At 36.9% G+C, this 21275-nt stretch overlaps 1 protein-coding gene across 19 annotated transcripts in view; it reads right to left on the bottom strand.

The window, feature by feature from the left end:
• The window catches only part of LOC135306386 (poly(rC)-binding protein 3-like), a 498603-nt gene that overhangs the window by 285182 nt on the left and 192146 nt on the right, over positions 1 to 21275 (bottom strand). For 17 of the 19 annotated variants that reach the window (XM_064430246.1, XM_064430258.1, XM_064430248.1 and 14 more), the window contains one exon: positions 13784 to 13840. The exons of the other annotated variants lie outside the window; for them this stretch is intronic. The gene's annotated coding sequence lies outside the window, so the exon portion shown is untranslated. The remainder of the gene's footprint in view (positions 1 to 13783; positions 13841 to 21275) is intronic. 19 annotated transcript variants of the gene reach the window in all.

Below are 21275 nucleotides of genomic sequence, written 5' to 3'. Positions count from 1 at the left end.
CCAAGATGGGTATGGATGCACACAAAAACAGAGAGCCCCTTTGCTACCTCTTGCCTAACAGAACATTGTCTCTTGGGAAAAAACAGCTGAAGACAGAAGGTGCCCAAACTAAATTTTTCCAACCATTTTGAGATTAAAAGCCTTTAAAAATTCCCCAGTGGAAACATTGTAAGTTCAAACTCGTTGACAATAAATATGCTGTTTTCATTTATGCTTTAGTACTAGCTCATGGATCTCCATGCAAGGTATATAATGAAACACAATTCCAGTGAATTAGAAGTTCTTTTGCTTTCAAGTCTTGTCACATGTGTTCTGTTTTTTATTAATACCAAGTGTACTGTAGTTATACTACTAATGGAATAAAAGATAATTATATGATACATGCAATTTCTTTATCCAAGAGCTCACAAATCAAAATAAAACTTCAGTTACCTCACTTTGAAGCTATGAAACCATGATCATCATTATTTTCTTTGTTGAACTAGAATAATAATAAAAAAAATAGTATTCTCTAATACTGAAAGATCTCTTTAAAACCCACTGTTTTCTTACAAGGTTGTCTCAGACACAGTATTTCTTCAGTTAAAAATAAACAAGGAAGATAAGTCAGGAAGCAAGTTCCAAACATACACTGCTTCTGCCTTGAACATGATAATTTTGTACTGCTCTTTCATTTTAAGGAGGGAAAAGGCATCCTCCAGAGATTGCTCTGCACCCAAGTAAGGGATGCAATTAAAAATCAGTCTTGTAAAACGTTATTGTTTCTCTCAGAAAGGATAGCAATCACAGTCTTGTGCAACCTGAATGTGAATGAGCTCCTACTGTATCCCAAGCAATTTGACCCTTTCCATCAGAACTGCTGGTCCCTGTATGCTCGAAAGGTAAAACTAGGATAGTGAAGCTGATAACAAAGAAAATCAGCACCTAGACTGGCAGACTAATAACAGATATTCCCTAGACAATAATATATAACTTCTCTCTGGACATACATTTTCAGTGTACTTCTGATTTTAATAATTTTTCAAGAGACATAAACAGATATTTATATTTTAAACAAAACCAATTCCCTTCATCTACTAAATCAAGCACAAAAGCACTGCAAAAAAGCCGTTAAAATACATTTTTATTTTAAAATACTTATATGTGCAAGTGTATATTGGTAGGAAAAACGTCAGTCAGATGCAATGTCTATTTTTCACTGCTCTGCCTCTGACTGCCACTGTAAGCAACTGATGCCTAAGGAAAGAGTAAATAAGCGAGGGAATGACAGCAATATTTCCTCAACAGCCAAGGGACTTCCCAAGTCAAAGTCTGTGTCTATACCTTTGCTCTGATAGTGCTTCAGGTGGATTTTGCCAAGAATTCATTAATGATTTCACAGGCTGCTTGTGTAACCAACAGTTCTAAATTTTTTCGAAATCTTTCAGGTTGAAAAATTATGTTTGATACCCCGATTCCTTGCACTACAAGAGACAGAATAAACAGTCTGCGTTCTTTTCTGCACTTTCAAGGATATATAAAACTCTGGGATATTGTTCAGATATGTTTCTCCTACTGTGAAATCTGTCAGTGAACGTCATCTCCTTATAAATGGAAGTTATGTTCTGCTCTTAATTGCTGGCCTTTTTTCCTTTTGTAATTTCCATCTTTCTCTTTTGAGAAAGAAATCCAGATCATCATGCAAAGTTCAGTACATGAACATACTGTGGATTTTGCAAGTGGATATGCAGCACCATAAGACATTTTCTGTTCATTATTCTTTCTTACTGGTGCTCACTTTTGGCCGCTACAAAGTTTGAAGAGAAATTTTCAAGGAACGATATACAGCATTGCTCCAAGACCTACTGTCTAAATGCTAATAGCTAATTTCAGTACCATTAATGCAAAATGTGTACTCCAGGTTGGTTCCAAATATGAGTTTTTTAATTATTTGAATCTGAAATTTCATCTGCTATTTTTCTGAAAGATCATTCTATAACATCAAGTTTTCCTAGACCTTTTTGCCACAAGAGTTAGCTCTCACTGCTATTAATCATTTGGTTCAATCATTTGGCCAGTTCTGTGCAATCCACATTTAAAGTACTCATTTGAATACTTTAAAGAATGTAGCAAAAAAAGAATTAAGGCTTGAACTAGAGAACTAAAAAAAAAAAAAAAAAGAACTAGAGTACAAAACATTCTGATAACACATATATATGAGAATTATTTTCTTTTGTCTTTTACATGCCAGCACCTGATTTCTGCCACTCAAACTGCAAAGTAAGAAAAACACTCATTTTTTTAGGATTACAGTGCTTTTATAACTAAGAAAAACAGGAAAAACTGAGAAAAACATTTTCTAGCAATTTGCTTAAAGTCAAAGAGTATTTAATCCTGCATAAGTAGATATGCAGAAGGTAAATTAAAATAACATTTCTAATGCTCATGGAGCTGTTAAATCAGCAGAATAGTGTACCTTCCTTTTACTGTAGGATCATATATACAATATACATACATATTAAATAAACCCCTGAGCATTCAATCCATGTGCTTTATGTGCTAAGAAGAATATTAAAGAATTGGCTCTATGCTGCTTTTTTCCTACAAGATACTCGGAAATGTAGCATTTATCTTGCTTCTGCCATGATGGGATTGCACACCTGAGAGAATGTGGTTGTTGATTTTAGTACTAAAGAGACATCTCCTTCTGTGCAGAAGTGCTAAATAACTGCATGTGTCTATTTTGAGGAGGTGAACCAACTATGCTCAACAAAAAAAAAGAGAAAAAAAAATCTAATCATAATTCAGAAATTAAATTTAGAAGCTATATAACTCTCCACACATTTTTCCAACTTATGATTCCAAATGAAGTCCTGGATGGCAAAAAGCAACTGAGAAGGTAAACATGCAGTGCACTTATGTGTGAGTTACAGCACACAGTAAAATCAGCCGTGAGCATGAGGAGACCGTGTGGTCTCAGTCTGCGTGCAGCTCCAGCACGGCTACACAACAGAGCAGAAAACTTAATTGATGCACACAGTAAAAGACCATCAGTTGCAGAAGGGGCCTCACTGATTTTGCCATTTGATCTTCCACAAATAATTCTAGAGAAAGATCCAAATTAACCTGCCAAGAAAGCACCAGGGAAGGATCAAGCTAAAACACTAGCTGGTATTCCTGGTAAATACAGGAATGGCACTGCTGCTTAGATCACAGTGTGTAATTGCACTGGGAAATATGAAAATTCTCAATAATAATGTTTTATTACAGTTAAATTTAAAAGCCAGAAACAGCACGTTTTGGGCAGAGAAAGACGTGGTTGCAGTCCAGATCTGCAAACAGAGCTAAGCACTTCACTGCTGTTTTACTCACAACATGAAATTGGCTCATGACTGCTTTTGTTGGAAACACTCTCAGTGCTCCCAGCTTCCAACACCTTCTGCTGGTCCACATCTCCCACACAGCTGGGAAATTTCATTCTACTTAGCAGAAAGACTACAGCTAATTAAAAGCAATGCAGTCTTTTGGAAGGCAAAGAAAGGAGGGCATTTAACCTCTCCATCACTTCAAACAAAAATGCTCACATTTAGTTCTGCTAACAATTTTGGAGTATACAAAACAACACTGACTGTGAAAGAAAGGCTTTTAAAATGTTTTGCATGTATCGAAATAATTGATATACTTAAATATTGACTTTCTTTTTCTTGGAACAGCTCTACGGATATTTAAAAAAAACCCAAACAAACCCATGCCACACACTGAAGTATCTCCAGCCTTTGCAGTACCTGTGGGAGACAACTCCAGCTAAGAGAAATGCTCCTGGGTAAAGGCAAGCATACATTTAACTACAGTTAAGATACAAGACAACCCTTCTTCAGACAGGCAGGCAACTGTTGCTTCTCCTACATTGATCATTCCCAGATATGGGGTTTTTGCAGGTGCTCCCTAAGAGAGAACAAAAGACACAGATGGGCATACTGATGGGGAGGCAAGGAAGGAGGGGAGGGAAGGAAGGAGGGGAGGGAAGGAGGGAGGGAGGGAGGGAGGGAGGGAGGGAGGGAGGGAGGGAGGGAGGGAGGGAGGGAGGAAGGAAGGAAGGAAGGAAGGAAGGAAGGAAGGAAGGAAGGAAGGAAGGAAGGAAGGAAGGAAGGAAGGAAGGAAGGAAGGAAGGAAGGAAGGAAGGAAGGAAGGAAGGAAGGAAGGAAGGAAGGAAGGAAGGAAGGAAGGAAGGGTTATGTTCTTCTTCCCCCATTTTATTAGTCTCAGGTGAGTGCTACAAGCAATTAGGCTTGATTTATGTTTCCAGCATCATCCTCACTCAAAGATGTCAGGGACTTAACTAAGGAAATCAAACAACTGCTGTCAACCTCTCAATTTTATCAAACTTTACTCAAAACTTTTTTCTCCTGCAAATCAAATTTATTGGTGCCCTCAGCCTTCCTCAAATCCCTACACTGCTGCATTGCCAGTCACCGAAAAAAGGTTTTTCAAGACTGCTGCTGTGGTCCCACCCAAGTCAATGGGTGATACTATGGGGGAGTTAAAGACTTTTAGCTCTTATTCAAATGCTCAGACAACCGGAGAGGTACATATGGGAAAGACAGTCACTGACATGTAGACATTTTACATGGAAAATAATGAAACTATTTTAATTGCTGACTCACAGATTTGCACTATGATATCAGTGGAGAAAACTACTATGTTGCAAGCTCAAGAGACTAATAAAATGCAAACTCCTGATAGATAACAAGGAAACAATTATACTGTCCTCATGCATTAATTTTATATATATATTTTTTGCAAAAGCAAATCTGAACAATAAAAAAATAGTGAGTTCTTATTTTAGAAGTAAAGGTAACATTTTCAAAATGAAGAAGCTCATTAACATACTGATGACAATGTTAAATATTTCAAGATTTAAAAGAAACATTGGAGTAATTCAGGCAATTTTCCACCTTATAATTTCCTCCTCTTATTTTCACACAAAAGAAAACCAAAAAAAAAAGCTTCTAGAGTGTTTGAAACTCCACTCATAGAATGGAGAATGCCATAACTAGATTCTGAACAAAATAAATCGGAAAGGATGCATTTTATAAATCAAAAAATGCTCAAGGGTGTTTCTTTTTTGTTGATTTTAACACATTGCATAATACTGAACTAAAATGATGTCTTCAACAATGTGAAAATTGGAAGAGGGAAAAAAATCCACTTTGAATGAGGCCTGTGACTTTGTATTCATATTTATTCTCTACAGAAAGAAAGAAAGAAATACATACTTTTTTATTTTTGTGAGAAAGTACTTTTTGAGAGGATGAAACATCACAGAAGAGTAGCTAATGTTTAGCAGAGAAATCTCTCAAAAGCTTTTTCAATTTCACGCTGCTCCAGTAGACTTTTTATCTGAACATCTTGTCTGTGCATTTTACAAATTTCCAAGCTGTTATAATGCTCCCAGACTGACAGTGCCCAGCAGAGCCAGGTAGCAGTGGGGGCCTCATTGTGCCAGCCACAGTACAAAACACAATGGCACACGTTTTATCTGCCCCAAATTGCTTCTAATCCGGCAGCTGGGACACGTGGCTGACGGGTGATAGCGCAATCGCAGCCGTCAGACAGGCCCTTCTCCAGTGATGCTGTCACGATTTCACACACAGGTTAAAAGTAATATTTATCAGTTCCACACATAAAGTTTTTTTTCTGAAGACAATTAAACATTTGAAATCTCCAGCCACCGACTTTTCAGGAAACCCCACCTTACCCAGGCTCCAGGCTCTTCTCTCTCCAGCACAGCCCACACAGAGCCAGCATGCTCTACAGCCCTCTGGAAGCTGTCTAGGCAGAGTCCTTTTAGCCAAAGCTATTTCATTTTGAAAAAGCAGCGGAGGCATTTTATTCCCTGTGTGGTATCTCTGCTCCCAAATTGCAAGTGATCATAATTTCATGAGAAGCAGTTTAGAAAGTGAAAAAAATAAAAACCCAAACAAAATTAAAATCCCAGCTGGCTACTTTCCCTATGTAGAAAATAGTAAACTTACTACAGAAGTTGCTTGCTAAATATCTGAATTTACTGCCACACTACACAAACGTCCCAGTTGTGCCTCTACTTTCCATTTTAAAAATGGTATCAGAATTTTTGCATGCTTGTTGGACTCGACTGATAATCTTCAGTTTGAATGATCTGTGAACAACAGCCTCTGATACTCCTTAACCACAGGCTTGTGGTTAAATTGGTTAAATACCTTTTATCCTCTAGGCATTACTAACAATTAATTTTAAATGACACTTGTATAGCAGCAATGCTGTTTTCACCTACAACTTTTACTCAAAGAAGGTTTTTGCACCCCTTCAGGGTTCATTCAAAATGTAAGTAGTACTGCCTAGCAAGGAAGAAGCTACTCCTAAAACTGATTTGATTAGAAGGAAACTTCTGCTCTGATGATGGTTGGTCCCTTTCAGAAGATTTTTCTCCAATTACTCAATTCTGTGCTTGGGCAGCTGGAGATGGTGATCGATCAAGTCTCTCTTCAAGCAGTAATAACTTTTTAGAATTTTTTTTATCATACAAAACCCAGATATATGAATAATAGGCTGCTTCTTAGCACCTGCTTAATTATTACATTCAGGCTATATCTCTTCTACAGGCATTTTTAATTTATCTCTAAGAGGATTTATGGAATGGAGATGCTATTTTAAAAAACAGATTATGAGGTCAGTGCAGCCCAAGGTATTTCATTTCAGCTTTTACAGTTAACATGCACAGTGGAAGTGCTAGAAAGGTCTCTGAAGAGCAGTGGATTTGTCAGGTGCTCTGGCTGTCTCCCACGTGCATTTTCAAGGGGAGGTAATGGACGACCAACAGCAAGTATCAGCAAGCCATAGACAGCTTTAGGAGAGAGTGCTGAAAAAAAAAAGACATGCCAAAAGAAACACCATATACAGAATTAATTAATTAATTTATTTATTGCAGTAAGTTACACCAGTGAAAAAGATCAGCTTTGCTAAATGGACCTTGTTGGGAATGAAGCGAGTTTCACTCTCTCTTGATTGTTAACTTGCAACCGCCACACTTTGGTGGCAGAATTCATTGAACCTGTGTCTGTTTTTAAAAGTAATGTGCCTTCAAGCATTACCCTTTGACCAGTATTATTATTTCTATCTGCCTCAGGAAACACAGAAAGAGCAGTTTAGACGCTGTCTTATTAGAGATAGGGCTGTGTAGGTTGAAGAAGGAAAATACTAGGACATGCTATTAAACCTAAACACCATGCACTGACCTGGAACCAGGGCAATGCTGTGAGAGCTGGCCCTCCCTGGGAAAACCACTGCTTGTGTGAACTCAAGCTTGGAAAAAGTCTCTAAAGTGAACTGAAAGGATATGGATTTGAACAGAGCTACTAATACATATATAAGCTATACTATATAAGATGCATCCCAAAGGAAAGACGGCATTATATAACTATTGTTAAGGAAAAAGCAGCACTGAAGGGGAAAAGCAGAGAAGAAGGAGAGGAAGGAAGAAAAAGAAATTGGGAAAGTAGAGACCCAGGGGATGAATTAGTAGAGAAGAGTCAGTGGTTTCATTTTCACTTGTATCTCCAGGCCTTGGTAATGCCTATAGCTCAGCTTACTATATTTAGAAATGGTTGTCTTCCTTCCTGCAGGTTTATTCAGTGATTTGAACTTGAAAAAATTCCCTTGTTGGGGGAAGAGAAGGGGAGAGGGTAAAATATGCTCTTGTGCCACAAAGACTGAAATTGTATTTCAGATTCAACTAAGTCTTCAGTAGAATAAAACATCCAATTTTGAATCAGAACTTTGAGTTAAATACACTTGCATAATTTCAGCATTAGTGGTTGGATACAAAAAAGCAGTAATTTGTTTCTCCATTTGTTAGCAGCTCCAGTCTCTGAAAGATAACTTGGTTTCCCCGACACAGTTGGCAGGAAAGTCAGATTTTCAGTTTATGAGATACCATTATTTTCCTTTCCACCAGCCCTGCCACATATTTACATCAGAAGCAAACCAGAAACTCAAACAAATTTTGAATTCCAGAGGAAAAAAACAATAGAGTTTCTGACATAAAATACAATTTTTTCCATTATTTCACTGGGCCATCTTTATGCCAGCTGAACAAGAGAAAATTGGGATCAAATTAAGAGGTGCTCTCAAATTCAAAATTCCCTACCAATGCAAAGATAAAGCATGGCTGGAACAGATGACTGTCTATTAAGCCTATGGAAAAGATGATCAGGTGATCCCAACCTATGGAAAGGATAGATGTATTCTGAGGGGGAGAGGAAGGGTTTGTGTAACAGTAAATCTGATTGGTCTGCTGCAAACTTTCACAGGGAGAGTGCTGAGCAGCAAATGCTGTCCAAAATGGATACAAATATGTTGTCAAGTCTCTGTGACAGATCCATTATGGGTGAGCAGCTTAGCAAAATGAACTCGATCTCAAGGGTCTCACAATATAAATGCCACAAGCTCAGAAGGACCTGGGCTTCCAGTTCCCCCATCCCCTACTGTGAGGTTTGCAAAAGCAAGTTGGCATTCAAGAGAAGCAGTGGGTCAAGGAAAGCCTTATTCACAAGAACAACCACTCTGGGAAAGACCCTCCTGTTACATGCCAAATCTGCCACGCTGTGAAATTACACATTTTCAAACACATATGCTCCCACAGTTGCTCTCTTCCCCAGCTGCAGAAAGCAAATTTCAATGCAGTTACAGAAAACAAGTAATCTATCTACTTGTATATTCTGATTTCTCAAATTACACCAAAATGTCCTAAAATATGACATTTTTTTCATACCATAAACTAATCAAAGAGCACAAGAAGGATAACTAATGATCAAGTGGTGGTAGCAACTTGCAAAATGACATTTCCTCATGATGTATGTGTGGGTCATATATGTGCAAATGAATGCTAGAGCTTTTAAAATGTACTCAATTTTCAAAACCAGAATATTTAACACAAAGTTAAGTTTTATGGTACCAGTTAAGGCAACATTACAATCTTTGCTTGTGCTTATATGATTTTTCAGCAAAAGACATTTCAGCACATGTTTAAATCTCATTAAGGTCTCAAGAATGAGAGCCTTCTGGTTTGCTGAGCCGTGGTATGAACAAACAGCTGAACTCAAAGGATCTTCAGAATAACTGCAGTGCCAAGGCAGCAGAGTGGGGACTGAGAGAAGGTGAAATACGCTATCTCCACTATTCAGGAAGATTTCTCTCGCACTGTGGTGAATTTAGTAGGAAATGAAAAAATGTACAAGATTTGATGTTATTTATTCCCTTTAAAATTGCTGTTAGAAGAGACACCAAAGTTTCAGAGGATCTCTCACTAATTCAGTACAGTATGAATACTGCAACAAGTGTAGATCTAAGTGCAGGGACACATGTAAGAGTTTATCAAAGAAAAGCCTCCTAGCCAACACAATGAGAGACAAAAGTACTGTAGATGCCCTCATTGTAGAAAATACAGACAACTCCACTCATTTATTAAAATCTAACCCTGGCCTTGCTCCAAAATCCATGTTTGATGCCACAAAGCAGGAAGACTAGCAAGGAATCCCTCTTGGCTGACGATCATCTAGCTTAGTATGTTATTCCACAGGATGAGATACTGCTGAGAAGACACACAAAAGTTTCATGAACAAACCCAATTATGCAAGAATCACTTTGTATCTTTTCCTCTTTCTTTCTGCTCTCCACTCTTCCTCTTTTCCAATGCTACAGCACAAGAGCAATCCAGCTACTGGTGAGGTCTTACTGTTTTTCAGTTCTGCTCAATAAATGGACTGAGAGCTGACACTATGGTTCCTGACCTTAGTCAAGGTCCAACAGTGACTTTCCTGCCATTGCAACTCAGCCAGCACTGTGTGGATAATTCACGGGGTAAGGATTCCCCACTTTACATCCAAGAGCCAACCAACATCTGCCATAAATCCTACACTTGCTCACATAGTTGCTTAAAGCCACCTGAGTAATTCAGCAACTATTTCCACTTCCTATCCACCCACACATTTTTTTAAAGCATGTAGTCCAGTGTTTACTACAATACGGCTTTTTAAGACCTATGTACCTTGATATTTGCAGCAGGGAGTATACAGGTGCCAATTCTAGCTCTTGAGGTTTCTTGAGATGAAGAAGTCCTTTTGCTTTTCTTTAACTGGCTAAATCCTCACTGGTCATGATTTTTTTGTTTTGTCTGCTCTTAATTTTTTTTTTTAAACAAAAACAGTTATATTGTTGTCATGAACTCTGATTAGACAGCCAATCTAATAGACTGAATTCTGCATTTTAGTCTCAAAAGACTGCATAATATTATTAGTACAATTTCTTGAAAGTAAGTGATCTTCAGTTTTCAATGGGCTCATATCAAATGAAAAGAGATATTAACTTATGTAAACATCTGCCCTAAGTTACCATTTTCAAATGATGACCTTATGAGACTGGATAAAGAAACAGCCATTAACATAAACTGGTAGACTGCCATGAAACCAAAGGAGAAAGATAATGAGCTATCAAGCAGATTAGCATGAACTAAAACTGAAACAAACAACCCACACATTAAAAAAAAAAAAAAAAGTAATAAACCAGTCTCCAGTCTTCAGTATTTACTGCACATGTAATGTCAGGTTGTTATTTTCACTGACATCTTTCTGAGCCTCTGCACGTTGCCGTACCCTCTATTAGAAACAGCACTGTTGGAACAGAAATAGCTTCATTTTTAGCTCTGTCTCCACTGAAAGTTTTTTTCAATTTTTTTTCAACTCCAAATTCATCTTTGGGGGAACCATATCCAATGTATGACTGCTGAACCATACATAGTGGTATTACTGTAATAAATAATTATAATAATTAATTTAAAAGGAAAGCAATATGATGACTAATTTTGAAAGGAGAGTTTGCTTGAGTTCTTATACATATAGTGCATGTTCACTGCACAGTTTACCCCTCCTATACTTTTGAACTACATGTGGGTGGTGCTCCTTCATTTTCTCTGGACACCAGTTACTGGCATTATTCCGTAGCAGAGAAGCAACTTTTCCTAAATACCTTCAGCAAATTTTATTCTCTTCTTCCATCCTTAGAGGACCTGTCTAAACTTGGCCATTATGACTGCAATTTCATCTCCTTTGTACTTTTTCTGTATTCAAGCCATGCAACTGATAATTAAAGCAGAATGAATCAAGATGGGGAGTCACCATCATAACAAATAACTAAGCACTAGCAAAGAGAGAAACCCAAGTTAATGAACCAGGGATAATGAAGGGTGTTTTTAACTGTATTTGTTCATCTTCTCACTGTAGGTCCTCTATAACCTCTGCCACTGAACTCTCACTTTTGAGCTCTTAATTTCCTTCTCAGTTCCATATTTCCAACTTGCTCAACATGTCATTTCCTGAAACAGCTGCCTGTGTGCCTGCCTCTCTTTTTCAGAAAAGTGCTGTTCCTCCTGCAAGAATAAAAGTCTTACTATCCTCTTGACCACAAAATGAACTGTATCATCAAATGTGTATCATCAAATCCTCTGGCTGCTGTCTGTTTTCCTAGTGGATTTTAAGACATTAATTATCTTACTATGAAAAAACTTTCAACATGTTCATGGCTTGACAACATTGTGCGTGTTTTACAGACTGTTATTCTGTCACTCTGTTTCTGGTTTAAACCTATGGTACAGTCTATATTCCATTTCCTCATGATCAGACCTTCCACAACATTGGACATTTGTTCCTGTCACAGTGAGGGGGAAAAAATTATCCTCTTAGATTTTTCCTCTTTAGGGAAAGATCTTGTCTATGAAATGCATTGATCTTTTATGCTACATAACAGATACTCATACAAACACCAGGAAGAAAACCTCTATTGAAAAGGTGAGCTCATACAGTTCTCTGATCTGAATCCTTCTCTTTCTGCAAGGAGGGAGAGATCCACATATTTCTGCAGTGTAATTTTTCCTTTTTCTGCTTCCCACAAGCAAGAATGGATTTTTCCAATCCATGATAAAAGGCAACATAGCAATGCAAAAATATATCCATTTGATCCTGTGTTCTCAATCACATTTACATACACATGTCTGTAACACTGATTTCTCTCAAGCACTCCTGCAGTATGAGAGCACCTCTCATTTGAGGCATTCATGCTCAGACCCAATTAAGTGCCTGCCTGTATAATAAATTGCAAGGTATTACATGCACAAAAACTAAACTTCATTTTATCTAGAAAAAGACAAATTTCTGAGCTGTAAATCACAAGGTACTGACATTTGAGAAGCTGCTCCATCTATACGTGATTTATAGGTATAGGTGGCAAACTGTTCTGGTGCTAAAAATATTATCATGTATTTTACCTTCCCTGTCATTTAATTTACTGTCACTTCATCATCCCAGTGTTAGTCTGGTGCTACCAATTTGCCTTTGATGGTCTGTATCAATATGAGTCAAAAATGCAAGTTAAAATCCCCAAACATATTTGATGTCATGAATGAAGTGATCAAAGTAAAACAGTCTGAAAGGAGTGAAACTCTTCCCCCACACAACTTCATAAAAAAGAGAACTATGAAGTATGAACATTGGAGTTTCAGAAATGTATCATCATGTTCAGACTAGCAGAGAATGCATGGACATTTTTTTTTCCTACCTTCATTTTTAAATCCTAATCATAAAAAACTTAATGTAAGCAACAGTACATACTGTAAATAGGACTCAAAGTCCTACCAGGAATATATTTATATATATATCTTGTTTAGATTACTTCAGAAAAGTTACCTTGCAACTTGAAAAATGACAATTAGGCAGTCTCCTAAACTGGTTTTCAGAGATGGCAAACTAACAGCTATTTATAATTTCCTTTTTTTCTTTTATACCTAGAAATTTTTATTGCAACTTTAAGCCGCAGTTCCAACTTTTTCAGCTCAACTCTCCACAATTAAATACACTTTTCTACAATGCATCTATTTGATTGACACAAACAGAGCAGGACACCATTTGCCTAACTGCTTCTGATTACCAAAACCCTTCCAGGAATTGCTTCCATGGTGGATGTCCCTGTGACAAAGTGTTTCTAGAGCCTTATGCAACCTTAACTCAAATCCTTTTACATTTTCTTCACTATTTCTCTAGCACTGGAGCAGCCTCACATACTTCAGGGTAAGCAAAACTTCTGCTTGGTCCCCATGCTATTTCATAAGACCAAGCAGATCTGTAGATGCATGCCTCAAGTATTAAACAATTACCATGAATAATAAAATTCACTCTACAGCACAACATAAGCCTCTAACCCCTACTTAAGTCTCACTTTAGTGACATGCTTGGACCCCTTTTTTAAACACTGCACAATGATTAAATAGCCAAAGAGAAAACAGTGCCATTAAGTAATTTAGCGCTGTTGACCATTACTTCACCGAAACAATTATCTATTAATGTATGAGCACATGGGCTATACATCAATTACACCAGATTTTCTGAACTGTCTTCTCATACGCCCAAATATCCTTTTTTACAATAGAATATCTTAACGTCTTATTTCAAGAAATAAGGTTATTTGAAGTTTGTTTTTTTTAATGTTAAATAACTCCTGATGTATATTGTTTCTAAATAAAATGGCAATTTCTAATAATTGAAACCTTGTTTTTGAAGTGTCATTTGAGAGAAATGGAAAGAAAGGCAAATTTTCATTTCACTAATACTGGTGAAAATGCAAAATAAGAAAGATAATAAATTGCACTTACACTAGCATAATCAAGATCAATATTTGTCATGTGGTAGTAATGTAATAAGATATATCAAATTCAACTTACCTATCAGATCAGATGTCCACGAGCTACAGTTCCACCTCAATCCAAAGAAAACTTGACCTGTTGAATATGAAGCAACACATTTTCACTCATGATAAAGTTTTGCCCTCTTTAGAACAGGCTAACAAACCATGGATTTCTGTGGGGAATGACGAAAAGCAGTTTAACACCACAGATGATTTAGGATCCCAAAACTTTCTTTTCACTTTCTGTTACAATTTGGATATGAACAGATAACTTGAATTTCCCAATCTGTGATTTCTCTCATTTTAATATTTACACTGTGCTCACTGGGGTCCAGCATTTGGCTCTAAGAAGTATCTCAGAAAGATGTACAAAATTAAAATTGGTATGCACAAATTCTTATGATGCCCTTTGAATAAATCTCCAAAGACCGGAAAACAAGACACATTTTTCTCCCTTTACTTCCACTTTTTATCTTTGCTCCATTCTACATACTTTCTCTCTCAGAGAAAAACCAAAAGAAGGGAGTGGAAAAGGGAAATAGAAAGAGACAATAAGGACTGTCAGGGAGACGAGGGGGCTTTTTTCTGCCAACAGTACCATTATATCTATTGCATTTTTATAAAATCAGCTCTCTAAAAGTCATTGCTGTCAAGTATTTAGTCCTCATATTTAGTCTTCTCATATATTCTATGTTCAAGCCTAAGATTTTGAACAATTTTGCTAAAATTTCTTGAGCTATAAAGCAAGACAAACAAGACTTCCTATCAGCCTGCATTGGCTAGAAAGGAAGCAGAAATTAGAGGTGTCCAACACTCATAAATATATGCAGAACATATTTATAGTGCTAATATTCTTGTAAAGAAAACAGCTTCAACTCTCTACTAGCTTGACAGTAATATAACATGAGCTTGAGATGCCACAATGCACAATCTGCATCTTTTGGTGCACAGAAATCTAAGTCCTCAAGTAAAGAAAAAAACATGAATCCACCATTGCTGATTTATACTGTTTCACTGACTCCACTTAAGCAGCACAAGAAATCTTGTTTCAGAGTAGGCTATGAAAAGATACACAAGCCAGGATCTCTTAACCTATGACATCTGATATTGTTTTTTTAAGCAATATCTACTAATGTTGGCCTTCCTGTTTTTCTGTCGGTGATACAGATGCAGGAAACCCGACTGCATCAGAATGGGATCAGTAAGCAAAGGCTTAATCCCATTTCTTCTCAACTGAGTGGCAGAACTTCCATTAACTTGATAGAGAGTTATAGCAGTGACTGAAGGGTAGAAGGTATCCTCCAGGCCCCCTTTTCTTGCCTTGGGCTGGAATCATATCCATCAATATTTTAGGATACAAGAGGGAGGAAACAAATTTAAAAATGTAGTTGTTTGGGAGAGTTGAGACAGGGCATTATTTCCATGTTTTTTTTTTTTTTTGTTGTGGTGGTTTTTTTTTTTTTTTTTTTTTTTTTTTTGTGAGTCATGTTTGCACATAGCTAAGTGCAAACAAAAAATTAAAATCTAACACTTAGGTGCTGCAAGGTTCAAACCAGCAGTCTGGCTTTATAATGTATCAGGAAATTTCCTCAGGAAGAATTCTGTCACGGCATACTTGGATGGTATGCAGAGGAAAGAGACGCAGACCATCAACTTTCTGCTATTGCCTGCAAGCAAACCGATTTGTCACACCTTGTTACACCTTCATGTGGGAGAAGAGTTACACATTCCTTTGCGCTGATTTGCAGCACTTGTTTGCTATTAGAACAGTTTTCTATGGAACATTTAAATAATTAAAAGAGATGAGATTAAACCAGTTGGACAACACTCTGCAGTTCAGATTAAATGTATCCACTGCTTTCAAACGAACAACTCAAAGCTCATTCTCCACCCCCACCCCTGTGAATCACACTTCGCTTTGCTTTACATTTCCTGTGCCATGAATATCTTTGAAGTAATATTTTCATTAGTTCCTCAGAAGCAGCCAAACCTCTATCTTTGAAACTATTAGGAAATGAAACCAGCTCCTTTAGTCCTCTGCTGATCTCAGAAGGGTCTCTCTTTACATTTCCCTGAAGGTGCCCAAGTTCTGTGGGTGGTCCAGGCACTTGAGCAGGCTCTGCCATAGGAAGAGCCATGACTGAGAAGGGCTTTCACAGCCTCTTTCTATGAGGATCTGAAAGCTTTTTAAAAGTGAGTGGCAGGATAAACACTGGCATATCTATCTCATCTTTATAATATATTTGCTAAAGTCTGAAGGAAAAAAAAAATTATGCTGTAAGATCCATAATTTCTTTGAGACTATTAGTCTTTATATTTTAAATATATAGTGTATTTCTCTTTATTTGCATTTTTGTTTAGAGGAAAATTTATGAATCAAAATCGGTGTAATGGAAATATATTAGCAACATATTCAGTCATTGATACATATGTTGATCTAGATTTAAAGAAATTAATTTGAAGATTCACCAGGTTTAATACACAGTGTTTTTCTTCTTTCTATTTCAAACGTATTTCCTTATATACAGAACTGAAAGGATTTCTTTTTTGCATCAAGATGGAGTTCATGTCTCAATTTTCTCTTTGCTTCCTTCTTTCAAAAGACCATCACCTTTCAGTGCACAAAACACAGTTGTGCAATACTAATGATGGAAAAGATCTGTGAGTGAAGCCTGTTAGTTGTGCTCTGTGCTATTTGTCTGCAATATGGCTGTTTACAATGGGGAATATTTTATCTTTGGACTAACCCATGTAGAGTAGGTAATGCACTATATGAAAGCTGATACAAATACAATTGGAAAAATGTGCAAGTCACACAAACCAATATCCAATTTCTTAAAAGAGTTAAAGCTTCAAAAAGTGTAATTTTCTCAGTGAGCAAACTATTTGGCATGGAATATAATTCTGTTTTCCTCTTAGAGTTGTTTTACAGTTACCATATATATGTTGTTATGTATTGTTTAATTATCCCTTAATAATTTAAAGACCCTCAGCTCTAAGTTATTACCCCCTAATGTCTGAGGCAAGATATTAATTTATTGTTTCAAGTATGGGAAAGAACACCAGCTCAGGTATCACAGTGCCTCTAAAGACATAGGCTTGTTTAGCTACTGCTCTTTCCCTGTGCAGAGCTTCCCAATGAGCCAGCCATGATGGGATAAACACAGCAAAACTCCATGTCCTGAAGAATAATCTGCTCACCTTCATGGGAAGGACACATAGACAGCAAAAGTCATGCAAGACAAAGACAATGTGGGATCCTGGTGGTGGAGATTGCTGTGTCCGTGGCTCCCAAGGAACCAGACACCTTGGGAAGGTGTTGCTAACACAAATTTTAAGAGAAATCCTATGATGCTGCTTCTCTTTTCTGCCATCCATAGGGTGATAAAACCCTGTGATATAGCAATTCCTTTCATAGCTGTAGTACATCAGGAAAGAGTACGTTGAAGTCAAAACACATGTGGAAAGATGCGCTCTTGATTTGGGGTCTAAATTCAGTATTTTACAAATCATAGAAGCCTGCACACTATACTATAGTGATTTACCAAGATAAATTTTCACATTGCACTGTTTTCTAGCCATGAAATTCTGTAAAGCACTAGATAAGGATTGCTTCTTTCATCCAGAGCACCAGGAGACCACTGGCAATTTATCTGAGAGGACTTAAGATAGAAACAAAAAAGGCAATGTTAATTAACACAACTCAGTATTTTCTTTTAAAAAGAGTTTAATGTAACTGAGAAATTGAAAGTCTGGGGACCTGAGTTGTGCACTGTTTGTGCACTCAGAAGATACAGAATTAAAATGAGCAGGTCAAGCTTTTCCAAGACTGTTCCCAGCTAAGGTTCATTGTCTATGGACTTCTGAAAAAAATATAGAATACTGAAGCCATAATGCAACCCACAAACCAAGTCAACTACCTAGATTACTTAGTTACATTGGAGTAGATTTGCATAAAGGAGAAGGGGGAAAAAGCAAAAACCTTTCTATCAAATCATTGTCATAATGTGAGACCATTTTCCAATGGAGCCAGTGTAGACTGCTCTATGCTCCTTATTCTCCTAAGTACACACCTTTTTTTTCTTTTTTTTTTATGAAAAGCAAAAAAAGCTAGTCATACCAAGAAACAATAAACTTTATGGCTGGCATTTTGAAATGCTTTATATCTAAATTTAAAAAAAATGTTTCTACAATAAGTTGGACCTTGTTAATTCTCTAATGTGATCCTGAGAAACATTGCAAGTTAACACATTTAGATAAATGAGCAAACAAGTCAGGAGTGGGGGAAGGAAAACAGCTGTGAAACGCAGCTCTAAATCACAGTTACTAAAGGCTAAAATTAAGATACAGTTGCTAAAAGTATCAACAGCACAATATTTTACATGCATTCAAAATACCTATCTACAATAACTGATACTTGAATAATTAACATTTTCCAGTGTCCTAGGTGAATTGAAGTAAACTCCAATTATTGTGCAGGCATATTTCTGACCCAGCAAAGTGAAAGCCAGTGATGCAAAATGGAATAACTTACTAAAAGGCTAACAGCCACAAGCTGCTGAGGTCAGGCGCTGCATTCTGGAAACAGTGATGCAGCACCTGTATGGTGGCAGAGCACTTGTGCAGTCAGAGGCATGACAAAACTCACAGGAGCCTTGCATGTCTCAGGCCCCTATGGATCACTGAGAGGAGGAAATGAAACACACTGCATGTCAGGGACAGAATTAAAATGAAGAATTTAAAAATTCATGTATGAAATGATAACAAATGCAAAACTGTGTTGAGCACATTGGGCCAGATACTTGGTCATGCCAAGCTGTGCTCTCACAGGGCTGTACCCAGAGAGGGGGTCTGCAGGCTCTCCTTTCAAGTGCATGTCTTAGTTTTTTATACAGTTCTTTAACACCTCAGTTTAAAAATCAGATAGACTTCTAGACACTAAAAAGACATGATAAATATATTGAAACATTCAATTTTCAGTTTATATATATAATTATTTAAATACAGCTCTATGTTACAAACATCTGCCAACTATTAAAAGGTTGTGTCTGACTGGACCAACATATATTTTGTAGATCTCCTCGTGGTAGGATGTCCTTAGTTCTGTGGCTTTTCTTCTTTATTCATAAAATTCTTATACCTTTACTATTTAAAATAAAACTTATTTTATATCAGGTAATAAAACTAAATTCCTTGGGATAGGAGCAACAAATTTTTTTTTGCCTCTTAATTTTCTTACCCATAAACTCATTCATCATTTCAGAACTGCAAAATATTAAAGGTCTAAAGTAAGACCAAAATATGGATGACTTCAAGAGATCTTTGTCACCTTTCTAAGCACTTTACCATCTGTATTGTCCCTGCTTGTCAGATTTAAAAATCTAAGATGACAGACGTATGTGTGTAGGCTCTTTAGCCTTCCAAACCAGACATACAAATAAAGTCTCAGAAACAATGCCTCAAATAAAGGTAAAAGGCCCGGGATTGTCATATCTGCTGAAAAACCTAATTCACAATCACTGAGTAAATCCATTATGGACGTTGACAGCTTTAGACCTATGCATTACATTTTGGGGAATAAATGCCATCACATAGTTAGCTTTTATAGAGCAAAGCTTTGGTTTTCTATATAAATCTGTGTTTAATGAGCCTTGAAAGAGATGATTGCTAAATAACAGCCTGCTGCATTCAAGCTCAACTGCCTCCAATTATATTGTTTATAATTATATAATTGTACAATATAATGTGTGTCCAACAGTCCCTGAGTTTTATTACTGCACAACACTATGACACCAGAGTAAATCACCTTTTCACTTTCACAGTCAGCCTCTTTCACTTTGCTTAGTCAGCCAACACAAATGTACAGAGAACTGCACTTTTGACTGCTGAATGCATCAAACCAGCTTACCAGCCTCAGCAGAAATAAGAAAGTAATAGAAGTGGTCAGCTCACAAAGATGAAGGGGGAAAGAAAGGTACTGTCTATACAAAGAAGAAACAAAAAGAAAAAAAATTTGTTTGAAACTCTATATCCCATTTGTGAATTTTGCTTAGGGTGCTTCTTGTTGGCAGATGCTTCCAGATATTGTACCTCTCCAAAATACTCATAAGAACAAGTGCAAAGCAGTTAACATTAGCAGGTAATGTTCTTTGTATTATTTTTACTCCTGTATGGATACTGCAGCATTTGCTATAATGTCACTAAAATTAGCAAAAATCTTATTAACACACCATTATGTTGTTAAACACCTACACAAACCTCTTATCTTTCTCTAAATACAAAGAACAAAATTTTGCTCTTTCTTCTATCATTTGAGAACTAACCCAACTTCCAATCAGCAATTAATACACTAGTATTCAGCATGTAATCTTAACTCCTGCCACAGAAATTTAAGCCCCAGTCATTCATAAAACTCCATTTTGACCTAATAGGGATGTAATTTCTTTGTTTTAAGAAGCTTTGTTACATACACCTTCCAAGGTAATTAAATTCTTGTTTTTAAATATGGCTTAAAGCCCTCTGTCTCCTTTCTCTCTCCAAACACACTCTCCATACAGGAATTTCTTCTTTTCTCTTCAGTCCTGAAGTTCTTACATCCACACTACCTGGCCTTTAAATCAGAAGCTCCAATCCTACAACCCCCTGTCAGGAGGGCTCCCATCAGCACAAAACTACCTGCTACACTCACCCTCTCCTCTCTTTGCTCTTGGCTGCCTGTGATGCACCAAGCTTGAATTGGCCTGTGCTGACTTTTAAAGCTTGCAGCTTAGTTTTACTCCAAACCGATATGCTGAATTTTTGCAATCTGAAACTTTGTTCTTTTCGACATTTGAGTCATTCTGTGGCTAGTAGTTGAGCTCTTAAAAGGGTAATTCAGATCTTCTAAACTACTGCTGTTTGTCCTCCTCCCTCATCTTCAGATTTTCTGCACTTGCAGGCACCTGTACAGCAAGATGCCTCTCCCTGTGCTTGGTGATTCAAATCACTGTCTTCTGAAATCCATTGTTATTGTTATTCTAACAACTCCAACAATTTACTAAATTGGGGGAAGCTGTTTTAAAACTAGGATTAATTTTTTCCACATTATCAATAAAATTACTGCAAACCCCTTTTCAGGTCCATTAACTTCAATATAGCTCATCAGCTCCTAAACAGTCCCTTAACTAGAGTCAATGACTACAGAAAAGCAAGGGATCTGAACTTCTCTTCAGTTTAGATGGTGTTTGGGAACTGTAGACTAAATTAAAAATCAACATGGAATTACAGTTATGTAGTTATATTAAAATAATATTGCATCATCATCTTCAATCTTGAGGAAATCTTTCACCATTTTTATCAAACAACCCACTTTGATATGTAATTTTGTATAAAGATTCCTCAAACTGATCTTAATACAAAGGGTTGTATTGCATTGAAAAGAAAAATATCAGGTAGAGGAAAACATGATCACTCTCTTCTAGTTTTGTAAAACTGGTTGTCACAGCAAGACATCCCACATATATGACAGACACACCAATATTAATTAACAA

Source organism: Passer domesticus, chromosome 1 (genome assembly GCF_036417665.1).
Source record: "Passer domesticus isolate bPasDom1 chromosome 1, bPasDom1.hap1, whole genome shotgun sequence".
In the NCBI taxonomy this organism is placed as follows: Eukaryota; Metazoa; Chordata; class Aves; order Passeriformes; family Passeridae; genus Passer; species Passer domesticus.
The sequence above is the reverse complement of the archived record's forward strand: the minus strand, read 5'-3'. Positions and strand labels throughout refer to the sequence as shown.